The sequence below is a fragment of the Monodelphis domestica genome, chromosome 8 (genome assembly GCF_027887165.1).
Source record: "Monodelphis domestica isolate mMonDom1 chromosome 8, mMonDom1.pri, whole genome shotgun sequence".
NCBI lineage: Eukaryota > Metazoa > Chordata > Mammalia > Didelphimorphia > Didelphidae > Monodelphis > Monodelphis domestica.
The window spans coordinates 259,423,339-259,437,238 of record NC_077234.1 but is presented as its reverse complement, the minus strand read 5'-3'; the positions used below and the strand labels follow the sequence as shown (position 1 = coordinate 259,437,238).

General features: G+C 33.7%; 2 long non-coding RNA genes across 3 annotated transcripts in view; one reads left to right on the top strand and one right to left on the bottom strand.

Moving 5' to 3' along the window:
• The window catches only part of LOC130455882 (uncharacterized), a 100,145-nt gene that overhangs the window by 47,723 nt on the left and 38,522 nt on the right, over positions 1–13,900 (bottom strand). The window lies entirely within an intron of this gene.
• LOC103103123 (uncharacterized) overlaps positions 1–13,900 on the top strand; it is a 65,656-nt gene that overhangs the window by 24,611 nt on the left and 27,145 nt on the right. For both annotated transcript variants that reach the window (XR_471021.3, XR_471022.3), the window contains exon 2: positions 387–467. This is a non-coding gene — a long non-coding RNA (uncharacterized LOC103103123). The remainder of the gene's footprint in view (positions 1–386; positions 468–13,900) is intronic.

The following is a 13,900-nucleotide window of genomic DNA, read 5'->3' as shown; positions in this document are numbered from 1 at the left end:
CACATTTAAGATTAAAGGAAAAGGAGGCAGCTGAGTAGCTCAGTGGATTGAGAGCTAAGCCCAAAGATGGGAGGCCCTGGGTTCAAATTTGGCTTCAGACACTTCCCAGCTGCGTGATCCTGGTCAAGTCACTTGACCCCCATTGCTTAGCACTTACCACTCTTCTGCCTTAGAACCAATACACAATATTGTTTCTAAGATAGAAGGTAAGGGTTTGAAAAAAATTAAAGGAAAAGCAATTAAAATAAATATAAAGCCAGTAATAAAATGAAATGTGCCAAGGTTATACTGTTGAAAAAGTAATTGTGCTATTTCTAAATCCCTTCTTGTGTGTTCTGGATCTTCAAGCTGAAAGCTTTGTTTTCTTTTTTTTTTTTTGTTAATAGATTTAAGAAACAGCTAACTGCTGAAGTTTATAGAATATTAAACTTGCAATCTGAAAAGTCTGATTTAAAATCCTTCCTCAGGTAGGTGTGTGACTCTGGTCAATTTATTTAACCTTTTTCAGTTTGAGGTTCCTCATCTATAAATCAAGATAATAATTATACTGACTCTACAGAGTCATTGTGAAGATCAAATGAGATAGTATAGGCAAGGCATTTTGAAAACTTTAAAGCAAGTGCTATGTAAATAAGAATCATAATTATTTAAATTATTATTGTGATAATTATAAGAAACTCCTCTTTTCAAAAGAGACTTAGGAATTCTTAATTAATATATTGGTTAATTTGGTCAAAGAAGTAGCCAATACAGCTCAACAGGTAAGTTGAATAAAATCATAGAATTATAGCTACTTCATTTCACCTCTAAGTTCTCATTCAGCCTCCAATATTTATTATCACTTTAAATATTTCAGTGCTTCAAAGGATCTAATATCATCAGGAATATTATTGCCTTAACTAGGATAGAGTTCAACCTGTTTATACCTTTTCTTCTTCTGTGGTTCTTGCCTGCATCTTGCCATCAATCCTTCATAAGACATTCATAGATGCCACATAGAAAGTTCTCTGGTGCTTTGGGCAGAATCTAAAGGAAAGGCCACTCTCCCCCTTTAGTTTCTTTTATAGTTAATCAGTCAATAACCATTTATTAAGCACTTACTATATGCCAAATATGGTGCGAAGTGCTGGGGATGCATAGAAAGGGAAAAAAATAATCCTTGCTCTTAAGTAGCTTATGGTCTAATGGGGGAGGTAATATGCTGAACACCAGGTAGAAATAAGATATATTAATATTCTTACAAATAAAATTTTCTAGGCAAATAACTGCTTTTTATAAACAGTCCAGTTCTCTTAGCTAAGTCCATCAAGAATTCTGAGATCAGTATTATTTTCACAGCCAATGAAAGATAATGAACTTTTGATTTATAATTTTAAACATTAGGTCATGGCTTACATTTGACAGTTTCTCTTCTTTCTGCCAGATGATGGGATTTTTTAATTAAAATTTTACAGGGCAACATGTTTATTATTTCTAGTTTTGTCCACAGTAAAGATGCAGGGGAGCTGATTAATATCTCTTAAGTCAATCTTTATTAATAGTTTTAAAACTAACTGAATTGCAAACAAAGTAGAAGCCCATTGAATAAAGAATGGCTAAACAAATTAAGATACATGAATATTGAAATATTACTGTGTCATAAGAAATTATAAATACAGTAAATACCAAGAAACATCAAAAGATTTAAATGAACTGATCTAGAGTGAAGTAAACAGAGGCAAAGAAATACATTGATTATAGCATTGAAAATAACTACTACAAAAAATTTAAAAAGAATACTGAAAATTTACTAAAAAGAAGTATAGCTCCTCCCCCTAAATAAATATATATATATATATATGTAAATATATAAGATACATTTCCCTGATAGGGGTGGGGGCTGAACCGATGTGGAAAACTTATTATATTGTCACATTTTTGTTATTTGTTATTTTGTTATTTTTATTATTTTTCTCTACTTGCTCTTTTCATTTAAAAAAATTCTTCATCATATGAGATAAGATTCCTACAAGCCTACCATTCTAGAAGGGAAAAATATATAGGAAAATGTAGGAAATGTAAAAATAAAACATATTAATGTTTTTTTTTAATAACATCAACTAGTATTGTGGAATGAGCAATAACCTTGGTTTCAGGAGACTTGTTTTCAAATCCTGTCTTCATCAATTACTAATCATGCTGATGAGCAAGATAAGCTCCTCTTAATAAATTTCTATCTTCAACAAGTGCTGTATTTTTTAATTATCTTTATATTTCTAGGATTTGGCAAAGTGCCTTTCACATAGTTTGTGTGTAATAAAAGTTTGTGAATTTTTTTTAAAGCAGCGTGGTATAAAGGGAAGTGTGTTGGATTTGGGAGTCTGGGAACCTTGATTTTAATTCCAAATCTTCCACATCTTGTCTTTGGGGCATGCGATAATTTATATTCTATCTCTGGCCCTCAACTGTTCATCTGCAAAATTTAGGATTGAGACTAGATGAATTTTTCCTTCCTGTTCTTATTCTGTAATTTGGGGAAATCCATGCTGGGGATCATACAATTCTAATAGTAGTTAGGAGTTTTTTCAAAAATTTCTTTAAGTACAGAGAAGATCATATATTTTTAAAATGTTACTGGATAACTTTAACAACTACCAACCTAATTATCTACTTCCTCATGTCTAAAAAATCTTTACAAGAATGGTCTGTGTATACATCAAACGTATTATTTTTTTTTAATCCTGAATAGAAAACAGGCAGACTTTCAAAGAGAATTTTCTTTATAAGACTATACTCATATTACTGAGTGAGAATTATAAAGAATATAAACCTCCACTCTGTTTGTTGATTACAGAAAATTGGCTCAGAAGAGCAAACTATATCTTTGAAGACTCTCTTCAATCAAGATATTTCCCATTCAAATACACTTACACATAAGTTATAATTATACAAGATTCAATGACAGATGCAATACTAAAATAAATTTTTTCAACAGTCTGTTAAGAATTAGTATAAAAAAAAACAAAGAAACATATGTTATAGGGTGGGGTAGAGTTCTTCAAGGTCAGGAAGGTTGTTTCACACAGATTCCATATGGGGAAAAAGATTATTGGAGATAAGATTGTTCAAATGTTCCTATTCACAGATGGCATGGCATTAATTGCACTGCACTCCAGAATGCTATCAATCCTCTCAGTAAGATCTATAATTATTCAGAAGATTGAACCAACTTGTCTGGCTAAACAAAGTAGAAGAGATATGTATATTGCCAATACTATAACATGCATTTGGAAGGTCAGACTATATATATATATATATGTATGTGTGTGTGCGTATAGATAGATAGATAGATAGATAGATAGATAGATAGATAGATAGATAGATAGATAGATATGGGCAGACTAAACATATATGTGTGTGTATGTGTGTATATATTTAGCCAGTCAAAAAGTATTACTATATGTCAGTACTATACAATGTGCTGGTGATACAAAGAAAGACTAGAACAGTACCTGGCCTCAAGGAGCTTATATTCTAAAAGGAAAAACAACATGTAAATAACTAGGTTTGTACAAGATACATAGAATATAAATAGAAGATAATCTGAGAGGGAAAGCACTAGGTGTAGTGGGGTCAGGAATGGAATACACACACACACATATAAAGATAAATAGATACACAGATATATATATTGAGATATATAGATAAACAGAGATATATAGATATAGATATGCATAACTATACTGTAAGAATTAAATTATAATTGTTTGATTAAAATATATGAAAATTATAAATAATAATTGTGGTCACCAATTCAAAGTATTATTGCTCAAAAGTCAAAATGACTTTAATAGTTTTTACTTACAAAAGAAGTAGAAAGATCAAAAGCAGAGAAATGCAAAAGAACAGAGAAGACATTAGTCTCTCTAACTAAATATTCCTCTGGTGCTCAACTCAGCCAGGACTTGTTGACCTTCAATCAGAATTAAACTCTCTCCAGAAGACAGGAAGGGAAAGCCAGTTATCCACTCACCCACATTCTCTCCAAGAGGCAGGTCAAGATGAGAACTTGACCTGAAGTTGACTTCTGAGGCCAACTTTCTTCCTTGAGCCTACCTTCTTCTTGAAGCCAACTTCCTTCTTAAAGTTGACTTCCTAGCCCCAGAAATTCAGGGCCTTTTATAATGACTTCTTGTCCCTTCCCTTTTTCACAAGGGCCCAATCACAGCTTCCAAATTGCCCAACAAAGTCCATAGGGCAGTGTTTGTGGGAACCACTTTTCACCTTCTGAAGATATAAACACTCATCAAAAGGATCCACAGATTCCTGCCTGGTTGAGTTGAAAGGGTGGAGAGCTCCTCTGCCTAGTGCTAAGTAGGGTATTCAAGCTTTTGTTGATTCAATTCAAAAGTGGACAAAGGAGAGTTAATCCTGTCTTCACAATATGGTGAGGTACTAAGTAGGGGTACTTAAGTTATTGTTAACCAAAGTTTTAATTCCAACTAGGCAAAGAGAATAAAGGATTCCCTTTTCACAAGTGTAAAATCAGAATAGACAAAGAGAACCAAGAATTTCCTTTCACAATACATACATACTTAGGTACCATGTCCAATAGATAGTGAATTGGGATCATCATTTAGGAGATTTACTTGGATTGTATTTGGAAAACTTCCCAGGGCTTTCAATGATCCTCTTATCTTGCAGCCACAAAGGTTCATTTACTTAATTCTCATTTTTTCCTAATGGTGCTTGTTATATATCTATGAATCAAAGAATACCAATATCTCATAAATTAAAGCTGGAGGTAACCTAATAGACAGTTGAAAGATGCATGATTTATATAAATGGGCTGTAGCATATTATCAATAATGAATGTCTAAGAAGTGGTGTTATTAGGCAATAATGTCTGAAAAACATGGTTTGACCTTATATCCAATGTTAGAAAAAATAAGCAGTATTTAAAGCCTTTATAAACCCTTCCCACTCTCCTATAAATCTTTTCCACACTCTTTTTAACCTTTTCTACACTCTTATAAACAATGAATCAATCAGAGCCCAGGATACAGAACACAGCCCTGTGGTTGGTTGCCTTTAAGCCAAAAGTGTGCAGTGTTCAGTCTCATGTTGGCAAACTTGCACATGCAGTAGTGGCATACTGCATTTCCATTGTGTACACTACCGTATTCATCCACAAATTCCATGATATAGTGAAAACTCCATAACACAGAATTAGATGTTTTTTTTAAAAAAAAAAAAACATGATACCGTAAAGCCTTGATAAGTGAACCATTATATAGTGAGGGATGACTATTCATGCATTCAAGAAAGAATCAGAGAAAGGAGCCAGAGATTAAGCATGAATGAATGAATGAATGAATGAATGAATGAATGAATGAAAAAGGCATGTATTGAAAACTTTATTGTTACATGTGAAATACTGTGTTGATCATTAGGGGTATAAAAAGAAAAAGGAGATAAACTCTGCTTTCAAGTTCATATTCCAGTTGGTAAGACAACACATTTAGCTGGAAGTCAGATGGAGTGTCATAGTCCTTAGAGTACACCGTTAAAGCTGATGATAATACATCTTAAATATAATTCCCACTGATAAAGTCAAATGAAATAGTGAAAGATTTACAAAGGACAAAGACCCACAAAGTAATTTTCAGTTATATATATAGCTAGTGTTTTCACTCAACAAATTATATAAAAATAAATCAATGAAGTTTGCCCACAGGTTCATTATGAAGATTTTTTTCAATTATGATAAGTTTCTTGGGTATTACTTTAAAAATAATATGTATGTACTTTCAGTACTAAAAGGAAGACAGTAGTACATTGTCTATAGTACATTGGAGGACATACTAAAGATTTAATGAAGTCCATGGACAAGGATTACAATGGATAAAAGAATGTGGATGTGCTGTGGTCTGAAACAGAGACACCAGTATTATCATGAATCTATTTAAGAAAGTATTCAGGACTTTGTAGTTTAGAAAGTGTTTTCTTTATAGATTGACAGTGCAAATGTTAATACTCTTATTTTACATATGAAGAAACTGAGGCTCACTTTTCCCATAGTCATTCTGCTAGTAACCATAAGACTTGGGATTCAAACTGGTGTCCTAAAACCAAGTCCAACACAACTTCTGTTTTCATTCTCATAATATTCTACTCTTTTATTAAGATTAAGATGATGTTTCATTTCTCTACTGGATTTTTTTTCCAGAGGTTTTGTTTCCAACCCTTACAATGCACTATTGAGTTCTAAATAAAGTTCATCATATTCCTAGTCCCAAGACAAGCACTTTAATCCTAGTACAATAACGATGATGAATATAGTGAAAGGACAATTCCTTAATTCCTATGTGTTATTTTTGCATTTAAGTATAAAGCATTATCATACTTGTTCATTTTATTTTGGTCCTATTTTTTTACTTATGTAGTACAATCTTATATAAGCAAGTAAGAGGCTAATGTCACATCTCAGAAAGATGAGTCTTCCTTATTTCAGGCTTAACACTCTATCTACTATTCCACTTTGCTGCCCTGATCAAAAACAGAGTGATCACTAAAAGAACAGTCAGCCGGTCAATACCAACCACCTCTCTAAACACATACATAGCTCTCATCATTCCCTCTTCCCTCTTCCCTCTTCCCCAACAAGTATACTTTACTTGTACTGTTTTTGATACTTTTGTTCTTTCCTGATTGATTCAATGACACTTTCCACAGAGGCCATTACAAATCATTTATATTCCCTTCTCTTCTTTTTTGTTCCTCTCTTCTCTTCTCTCACTTTATGCTACTCTCTCCTGGTTACAATCTTATTTACTAGAACTTCTTCCAGGTAATACCTGGTAACTGTAGAGGTCTCCCACAGTTCTAGCCTGGCCCCCTTCATTCTCTATCTGAAATTTCATTTAGTGATCTCATCAGTGATCATTGATTCAATTATAATCACAATACTGATTATTTTTAAGTCTCTATTCTACTCTAACTTCTCTGCTAACCTCCAGCTCCACATCTCCACTTAATTATCAGACATCTCAAATTTGACATTTATATTCATTATATAAAAGCCAAACTCATTATCTTTTACTAAAAACCCTACCTTCTTCCTGACTTCTCTATTACTATTGAGGGTACTACCATCCCTTTTTTTGCAAATTAAGTATCATCCTCAACTCCTCACTCTCTCACCTACTTTATAATCTTCTTACCTTTTACAACCTATTACATATTTGGTGATCCACTAACAGTGGCCTTCTTCCTGTTCCTTGAACAAGGTACTCAATCTTCTGACTGGTTGTTTTCAAGCTGTCATCTAGGACTAGAATTTTCTCTTTCCTCAATCTCACATCTAGTCTACATTTGTTTCATTCAAGTCCCAGCTAAAATCCCATATTCTACAGGATCTTTCCCTACTAATTCTTAAATCTAATGCTTCTCAGTTTATCCTATATGTATCTTGTTTGTACATATTTGTTTATATGTTGTCTCAGTTGTTAGACTGAACTCCTTGAGAGAATGGAATATCTTTTGTCTTTCTTTGTATATCTAATACTTAGCACAGTGCTGGTTATATAATGGGCATTTAATAAATATTTATTGACTGACTTTTCTCCATCTTCCTTCTAAGAAGAGGATCTCACATCTCAGCTGACCAAATTCCATCATAATGTCTCTTCTCTCCTATTCTAAACCTGGAAACCTTCATGTGAACTTGTTCTCAATCTTTGACAAATAGTTGGACTGCTTTTTTACCAAGGAAAATCTCTCTGTTTGTACACTTGACCCAACTCGCTTCCATAACTTCTAGAATCTTATGTCCCTACCATTGTTATTATCATGTTATCATGTTTCTTTCCTGACCATTTTCAATGGACTATGATGTACCCTCTAGCAATCATCCTGTAATTCTTCTCCTGTAGAGTCAGATTCCTAGAAAAAGTCATCTACTCATTCTCTCTTTTTTTAACACCTTTCTTACAATGGTTTCTGACCTCATTTCAGTTGAAACTGCTTTCTCAAAAGGCTTCCAATGGTCTCTTCACTGCTAAAGCACACACACACACACACACACACACACACACACACACACAGCCTTTTATTAGTGCTGATTTTACTGGACTTCTCTGCAGCTTTTGATACTGTTGACAATCTCTTTTCTCTTCTCTTAACATCTGTGACACAATTACTGGTTCTCTTTCAACATCCTGACATATCTAATTAGGTATCAAATCTCTATATTGACAGAAATAATTCACTATCTGTAATAAGACAGATAAATATTCTCATGATGGGAAACATGAGATGAATTATATTAACATTTAAATTTCATTATTTCACTGAAAATAACTATGATTTTCTTTTATGACAAGTAAAACAAGTGAAATTCCACAAGTTTTATATATATATATATATATATATATATATATATAGATGTACAAGTTGCATTTTTCTTGGTTTGTCCTTTTTATACAAATGCTCAGAGACTTCCAGGTAAACATGCAGACAGTAGACCCAATACTTCTCCTTTCCTCACCACCTACCAATACAGACTACCTCAAAAGACAAACAAACAAAAAAAAAACCAACAACGAAATTCACAGGAACAAAGGTATTCCCCAGTAGGATGCAGCATTGAATATGCTTGGGATTTAAGCATTTCCACACTATAAGGGGTTGAAATAGGCTCCACCAAAAATGCAAGCTGATCAACCCTCCCCCACCCCACCTACAGAGCCAGAGTCAGAGCTAGTGCACTTAAATCAGTAAGTGAGCATGGGGCACCTTGGTCCTTGGCAGCTGATTAAAACCACCAAAGACCTACCACTGAGAGCAGCTATACCTGAGACCCCAGCAGGTTGAAAAGTGCAGACCTTGGGCATGTGCTGAGATAGCTCAGAGAAGGGCAGCAAATAATAGAAGCTGCTGAGACTCAAGAGGTGGCCTCAGGCAAAAACTGTGCTCCTTAGCTCAATATACAGAGAGCCTGACCTCTTCACTCAGACTTCTGACTGGAAATGAAAGGAAAATCTGTCATAGTAATGGAAAATAATCCTCAGGAAAAACAACTTCCTTACACCAAAAAGAATAAGAAGAAGGCATTGACCCTGCATAATTTTTAGGGAGGAAAAATTCAGACTACAGAGAAAATAACAGAATAGAACATACAAATAAATGCAACCAAACCTTCCAAAAATGGAAATTGACCACAAGCTCTTGAAGAACTTAAATTGGAGCTTATCCAAACGATGGAAGAATTTTGGCAAAAAAAGTGGAAAATAGTCCAAAAAGAAAATAACAATTTAAAGGACAAGAACTCCCAATTGGAGAAACAGCTGGAAGCCGTGAAAAGCAAGACAGATCAAACCCAAAATGAAAACCAGTCTTTAAAGACCAGAATTAGGCAATTGGAAGCCAATGATCTCACAAAACAGCAAGAATTAATGAAGCAAAGTCAAAAGATTGACAAAATAGAAGAAAACATAAAATATCTCACTGATAAGATGACAGACCATGAAAATTGGTCTTGAAGAGACAATTTGAGAATCATTGGTCTACCTAAAAATCCAGAAATAAACAGAAATCTTAAATCCATACTACAAGAAATTATCCAAGAAATCTGCCCTGATGTTCTTGAACAAGGGGGAAAAATAGACATTGAAAGAGTTCATAGAACACCCTCTACATGAAATCCTCAAAAGACCATTATTACCAAATTCAAGAGCTTCCAAACTAAGGAGAAATTTTTACAAGAAGCCAAAAAGAGACAATTCAGATATCAAGGAGCACCAAATAGGATTATACGAGATCTGGCAGCTTCCACACTAAAGGCCTGGAAGACTCAGAACATGATATTCAGAAAGGCAAGAGAATTGGATCTTCAACCAAGGATCACCTACTCATCAAAACTGACTATATACTTCCAGGGGAAAGTATGGACATTCAACAAAATAGAAGAATTCCAAGTATTTGTAAAGAAAAGATCAAAACAAAATCAAGAGAAACATGAAAAGGTAAATAAGAAAGAGAGGGGAAAGAAAAATGTTTTTTACTTAAATTCCCTTCATTAAAAGCTTCAATAAGATAAAATTGTTTATATTAATATATGGGGAAATGTTATCTGTAACTCTCAAAAAATATATTCACTTTTTTTGAAAGCTGGCCAATGGTCTCTCAAAGCTGAGGGTCATTTTCTGTCTGGGTGTGACAGTGTAGAGAAATAATGAGGATATGGTAGACAACTCAGTGTTCATAACCTGATACTCAAGCATCACAAAGCTGATACAGAGTTCGTCTTTATTATATAGCTTCAGTAGTTACATGCTTCTTGGCATACAATCATTTTTCAACATATATGATTTCTATCAGGTAATTAATTGGATGTGTCACACATCAATTTCTAACAGATTGTTTAATTAGCATTTTATGATCATCTTGCATATCATATTGCTACAACAAAAAGATAGTGATGGAGATGAATGATGCAGGCAGGGTAATCAGGAGGTCAGTTTCCCCTGACCTGTGGGAAAACCAGCTAAGAGAATCAGCTTTCATAATCAATAAAAATTATTTAGGAAATAGGTAACAAAAACATCTTTTCTGGGTAAAGTGTTTAAGGGTTGAATTTGAGATAAACCAGAATTAGGAATTTCCTCAGTTTTGATGTTGCATTTTTCTTGTGTTTCATTAAGTCACCTAGCAATGTTGCCTGTTTTTTGTACACGAACGAAGGTAGTGAAGTGTGTCCGCAGCTTGTGCTTAGAAAAGTGATTGATGTGCCTGTCATGCTTGGCCTGCAATGGGTGTAGAGAATAAGAATGTAACTCTGCTGATAGAGGAAGGGAGGGGTAGTGGGTAATGATCTTTGAGTTTTAATTCTATGAATGTAAATCTTTGGGGTAATAATCTTGGGGGATTAAAATGGGACATAAGTATGTTAACCTTTTAAGGATTTGCTCTCATATTAGTTCTCTTTTACTAGGGAGAGAACAATAGTCATAACAATTTTATTAGTAATGGAAGATAGTGGGAGAAGTCACATAGAGGGGGGCTGAGTGGGTGCCTCATCTTTTCTGGGTTGCAGTCCTCAATTTCCAACTGTTACCATGTCAGAAACCATGGTAAAAGGCAGTATAGATAATGAGGAAATGTCAGTACTCAACATGTATGCACCAAATGGTATAGCATCCAAATTTATAAAGGAGAAACTAGTTGGGCTCAGGGATGAAATAGATAGTAAAACTATAGTGGTGGGGGACCTGAACCTTCCTCTCTCAGATCTAGATAAATCAAACAAAAAATAAATAAGAAAGAGGAAATAGATGTGGATGGGATCTTAGAAAAATTAGAGTTAGTAGATATGTGGAGAAAAATAAATAGGGACTAAAAGAAAAACACCTTTTCAGCAGCACATGGTACATTCACAAAGATAGACCATGTGTTAGGGAATAAAAACATTGCAAACAAGTGCAAAAGAGAAGAAATAATAAATGCAACCTTTTCAGATCACAATGCAATAAAAATAATAATTTGCAATGGTAAATGGAGAGGCAAATATAAAATTAATTGGAAATTAGATAATATGATTCTCCAAAGTCAATTAAAGAACAAATGATAGAAACAATTAATAATTTCATTGAAGAAAATGACAATGATGAGACATCCTTTCAAAATCTATGGGATGCAGCCAAAGCAGTACTGAGGGGGAAATTTATATCCTCAAATTCATATATTAACAAATTATGGAGGGCAGAGGCCAACAAGTTGGACAGACAAATCATAAAACTTGAAAGTGAACAAATTAAAAATATCCAGAAGAAAACCAAGTTAGAGATTCTAAAAATTAAGGGAGAAATTTAAAAGTTGAAAGTGAAAGAATTATTGATTTAATAAATAAGACAAGAAGCTGAAACATTGAAAAAATAGACAAAGTACTGGTCAATCTATTTTAAAAAAGGAAAGAAGAAAACTACAACAGTATCAAAGATGAAAAAAGAGACCTCATCTCTAATGAAGAGGAAATTAAGGCAATCATTAAAATTATTTTGCCCAAACATATGGCAACAAACATGGCAATCTAGGTGATTTGGATGGATATTTACAAAAATATAAATTGTCCAGATTAACAGAAGAAGAAATAGAATATTTAAATAATCCCATATAAGAAAAAAAATTGAACAAGCTATCAAAGAACTCCCTAAGAAAAAAATCCCCAGGGCCTGATGGATTCACAAGTGAATTCTATCCAACATACAAAGAGCAATTAATCCCAATATTATACAAACTATTTGATATAATAAGCAAAGAAGGAGTTTTACCAAATTCCTTTTACAACACAAATATGGTACTGATTCCAAAGCCATGTAGATCAAAAACAGAGAAAGAAAACTACAGACCCATCTCCTTAATGAACATAAGTTCAAAAATCTTAAATAGAATATTAGCAAAAGGCCTCCAGCAAGTGATCATGAAGGTTATTCATTATGATCAGTTAAAATTTATACTAGGAATGCAAGTATGGTTCAATATTAAGAAAAACATCCACATAATTGACCATATCAACAAGCAAACCAATAAAAATCACATGGTTATCTCAATAGATGCATAAAAAGCCTTTGACAAAATACAACACCCATTCCTGTTGAAAAGATTAAAAATTTTAGGAATAGAAGGGCCTTTCCTAAAAATAATAAACAGTATGAACCTAAAACCATCAGCAAACATCATGTGTAATGGAGATTAACTAGAAGCTTTCACAATAAGATCAGGAGTGAAACAAGGATACCCATTATTACCCCTATTATTTAACATTGTACTAGAAACACTAGCAGTAGCAATTAGAGAAGAAAAAGAAATTGAAGGCATCAAAATAGGCAAGGAGGAGACCAAGTTATCACTCTTTGCGGATGACATGATGGTCTACTTAAAGAATCCTAGAGATTCAACCAAAAAGCTAATCGAAATAATCAACAACTTTAGCAAAGTTACAGGATACAAAATAAACCCACATAAGTCATCAGCATTTCTATATATTTCCAAGACATCTCAGCAGCAAGTTAGAAAGAGAAATTCCATTTAAAATCACCCTGGACAATATCAAATACTTGGGAATCTATCTGCTAAGACAAACACAGGAACTATATGAACACAGCTACAAAACACTTTCCACATAATTAAAACTAGACCTAAACAATCGAAAAAAACATCAACTGCTCATGGGTAGGACAAGCTAATATAATAAAAAATGACCATCCTACCCAAACTTATTTACTTATTCAGTATTTTATTTCACATCCAAATCGTCTTTGAGACTATTTGGCGCCCAGGTACGCACGTACATCTGGTTGGTCCATCCCTAGAGGAGGCCTGCAAGAAAGATACTTTTGTTCACTCTTCCTTTTTTTAAAAAGCAATTTTTACAAGAAGACAACTGCGCCCACTTTTTGTACTGTCTGCAAGTAGTTGGTTCTAGTTATGTCCCCATTAATTTATTTGTCATCTAAGAGCACTTTGCATAACAGAGAGGACTGACAAGTATGCAAACTGTTTACAATTCTTTGTGAAATTGCAGTTTATCCTCTGTTTGTATCTGTAAGTTGTTGTTATTAAAAACAGCCTGTATTTTGAGTCACAGGCAGCTTTGACTTTGGACCTTGGTAGCTGTGAATTTGTGACTGCATTTTCTTTTGCAAGCCAGGTGGCTCTCCCAGCCCACCTCAAATGAGATTAATAAAGTTTCTGTTGTAGCATGAAAAAAAAAATCAAACTACCAAGAAACTTTTTTACTGATTCAGAAAAAAAAAAAAAACCATGAAGTTTATTGGGAAGAAGAAAAGATCAAATGATATCCAGGGAAATAATGGAAAAAAAATGTGAAGGAAGGTGGATTAGTAGTACCAGCTCTCAAACT